Source organism: Lactuca virosa, chromosome 9, assembly GCF_052849685.1.
Source record: "Lactuca virosa cultivar CGN04683 chromosome 9, Lactuca_virosa_CGN04683_v6, whole genome shotgun sequence".
In the NCBI taxonomy this organism is placed as follows: domain Eukaryota; kingdom Viridiplantae; phylum Streptophyta; class Magnoliopsida; order Asterales; family Asteraceae; genus Lactuca; species Lactuca virosa.
Genome location: NC_136434.1, coordinates 249521982 through 249526026, shown reverse-complemented (window position 1 = coordinate 249526026; position 4045 = coordinate 249521982). Strand labels below are relative to the sequence as shown.

At 37.5% G+C, this 4045-nt stretch overlaps 1 pseudogene; it reads right to left on the bottom strand.

Moving 5' to 3' along the window:
- Positions 1–3047: 3047 nt before the first annotated feature.
- On the bottom strand, positions 3048–3800 carry LOC145140459 (secreted RxLR effector protein 161 pseudogene; annotated as a pseudogene).
- Positions 3801–4045: the final 245 nt, after the last annotated feature.

Here is a 4045-nt window from a genome sequence, read left to right as displayed (position 1 = left end):
AATACATGTGCGAATTGAATCCATTATTTTGTTCCAGAAGGAAATAAGCATGCATTTCTACTAAAATAACCTAATTTTGTTATGTAATGTCAGGTAATTTGTTCTATAAGAAGCGAAGGAGAAGCAAGCCAGATGTTCATCTTGATCCATGTACCTTTCTCTGTTTTTGAAAGGTACTACACAAGATTTTTTTAATTTTAATGATGGAATGATGAATTTTCAGGCTTTTATAGATCTATGGAGTATTGGACCCCTTCTTCACCAACATCGTCACCGTCACACCCCACACCACTCACAGCCGCACACCCCTACGCCACCATGAAAACTTCTATGGTATCGCTAATCTTCTCTCTATCCTTGAATCAAGCCCTCAAAGGCGAGCCAATAAAATATGGGTCAAACCTGCTCGGGTAAGAAAGTAATGTTCTCACCATGAATCAAGCCCTAATCCTCTTTAATTCTTATCATACCCAAAACGTATTTAATGCTTCCGATGTTGGGTGAGAAACAGAGAAAGGAGCTTGAGAAACGAGCTTGAAAACATGTTTTGAGCATATCTCTAAGTGCTTCACTTTGCCTCTGTAGTTTTTTTTTATTTTTCTCTATTTCATGGTATATGCGTATGTTTTGTGATTAGGGTTTGATCTTGGAACTCCATGGTTTTTGCTTCTGCACTTAAAAAAACAAAACACCTGACATATTTTCATCTATGTAGGGTTTTTTGTTTGTTTTAACATATGCTTAAAGCAAATCTGCACAACACCATCATTTTCTTTCTTTTCTCAACAAAGTACCCCTATATATTGTTTTTGCTGATTAAGATACAAAGGTTTTTTTCTCTCTTTAATCTTTGTTCCTTTTCTCATCCAGGTAACCCCCCAACATCAAGGGCTTAAGCTTATGTCTTATCGTGTATTAGATTGTTGTTTTTTCTCTGGTTATCAACTGTTAGTGTTTTAGATAATTGTATTTTCTTTTGTTATCAATAGTAAGTTTTGAGAAGAGCTAGATTTGTTGTTTGTTTTATGCAATTTAGTTGATTGGAAGCTGAAAATAGGGGTAACAGAGAAATAAAAAGTACTAGATCTGAGTGAATTGGGGATTTAATGGTTTTTCAGAAGCCATGCTGCCATGGATTTCCTGTTGCTTTTTGAAGACCTTCAGCTCTTGTGCTTTGAAAGTACTTTCAGCCATGGGTGATTAAGGGAGTTTTTTGAACAAATAGATACTTGGTTCTGATACATATCTGCATAAGGTTTGTTTAATTTAATTAATTTACCTCATGTCTTACATTTAATGTTTGGGAGCCTGATTTTGTATCATTTTTATGTTGCAGGTCCAAGAAAAGTTTGAGTTGGGTATGCATGAGCTTTTTGAAAGACTAGATACTTGGACATATAGTATCCAACTAGCCATATTCCTTTAAAATACATCATGGTTCGTCGGAGGCTCTTCTTGTTAGGAAAATATAACCCAAAACTGTGCGAAAGAACAAAATCCAAAAAATTCTTGACTGAGGCCTGTGTTTAACACAGTTTCCTTAAAACAAATTCGCCCTATATGGGTGTTTGTTTCCCAGGATACAATAGTAGAAAGCAATTCTTCTAGATTGCCCGAACCCTCACTTGGCCCGGATGATACCTTGGTTGCAGCAGGAGAGAAAAGATGAAGCAGAAGCGTAAGAGATGAAGATAATGATTTCGTTTCATCCGGTGTATGGAATCAGTGACATATGCACTGTATATATACTATCCAATGTAACCGATGCAATTAAAACGAAATCGTAACTGTCACAATTAAATAAGAAAATTAATCAAGAAATCAAAACCGAAATCTATGATTAATTGCTCTTAATTCGGTTTTGTAACTGTTAACCAAAAGGAAAAAAATGCAAAAAAGGTCCTTGAACTTTTCTGGTCGACCGGTGGTGCATTTGTGCCCACAGGACGCGCGCTCGCACACAAGTTCAGTAGCCCGAAGCCAATTTGGCTCGCATTTGCACCCCCCTGCGTGCGCGCGCAAGAGAGAGCCTTGGTTCTAATAAGTCTTACAAAGGTAGCTAGTCTTTGTAGTTATAAACCAATTTCCTTTTCATTCTCCCACCAATGTGGGATGAGTTTTAAACCCACTTAACTCTTTTATTTTCTCTTCCAATTGCTCTACTTTGACAAGTAATTTCCCATTCATTTTTAATCCGTTTTGGACGTGTGATATATCGAAATGTAGATATCACGGAGGAGAACACGAATACATAATCAATAACTCGTTTTGATTATATTTAGAGTCCAAATTTTGTGCTCAAAAATGGAGAAAATCCATTTTTGGAAATTAATTAAATTAATTTTCCAACAATCCCCCACATGAATGAAAATTGCTTCAGCATCCGCAATTCCAAGCTGCTTTAGGTAAAATCCAGCAGTTGAATCATGCACAGGATAGGTAGGTATGACCCTTTGAACCTTCACTTAAGATACATATTTATTTTACTAGCGGGCCAGTAGACTCGATGTCCTTGAACTGTTCTGCCATTTGTGTAAATAATCAATACATGTCTCACATGATTCTCCCTGACCTAGTTAGGTTCTCGTGGATGTGTCCGTTTTGGTCGTGGACACTTGCCTGGTTCTGTAAGGGCTCTTAGGAACTTGCCCATTCAATTCCCTTTGAAGCGACCCCACTTCTCTCTCACATAGGTGATTATATCCTAATCATTAAAAGCTAAAGCTTGATGATTTCCAACTTATCACCAACTACTATAAGCTTAACCTGCATCACTGTTATTTATAGGAATGGGTTGGTGTTGACCCCCACAGTGATCCACATATGTTATATGCAAGTAGGTTGTCCCATTGAACCTAGATCTTGGGATCTCCAGTCAACTAGGTTGGGTTTTCCTTCACAATAACTTATTCGTTCATGGGTTTTAATCCCATTCCTTTTGACGATTTTGCAACTAACTCCCTGTTTAACCCTTTGGTTAGCGGATCCGCAATGTTATCCTTGGACCTTATGTAGTCAATTGAGATAACTCCTGTTGAGAGTAGTTATCAAATGGTGTTGTGTCTTCGACGGAGGTGTCGAGACTTACCATTATACATAGCACTTTGCGCTCGTCCAATTGCCGATTGACTATCGCAATGGATTGAGATTGCAGAAACTGGTTTAGGCCAACCTGGTATATCTTCCAAAAATTGTCGTAGCCATTCAGCTTCTTCTCCACTTTTATCAAGTGCTATAAATTTAGATTCCATGGTGGATCTAGCTATAACTGTTTGTTTTGAAGATTTCCATGATATAGCTCCACCTCCAAGTGTGAACAAAAACCCGCTGGTTGACTTGGAGTCTTTAATGTTAGATATCCAATTTACATCACTATACCCTTCTATGACCTCGGGATATCTTGTATAGTGCAACCCATAATTGTGAGTGTACCTTAAGTATTGTAATAATCTTTTAATACACTTCCAGTGTTCAGCACTTGGATTACTGGTATATCTACTTAGTCTACTTATTGCAAAAGCTAAGTCGGGTCTGGTACAACTCATAAGGTACATCAAACTACCAATGATTCTTGCATATTCGACTTGTGTAAGCCCTTCACCTCTATTTTTACTTAGACGATGACTTGTATCAATTGGTGTGCTAGCTACAGTAGTATCACCAGAGTTGAACTTCTCAAGAATTTTATCCACATAATGGGTTTGATTCAAAGTAAGTCCATTTTCAGTCCTTGTGATTTTCACACCAAGGATGACGTCTGCCAGACCCATATCTTTCATGTCGAATCTTGCCTTTAGCATGTTCTTTGTTTATTGAACCATTTTATCGTTGCTCCCAACAATAAGCATATCATCAACATAAAGGCACAAGATAACATAACCCTCACTTGTGTTTTTAACATAAACACACTTGTCACATTCATTAATCTTGTATCCATTTTCCAACATCACATGGTCAAACTTTTGATGCCATTGTTTTGGGGCTTGTTTCAACCCATATAATGACTTCACTAGTTTGCAAACCTTTGATCCTTTTCCTGGGGCAA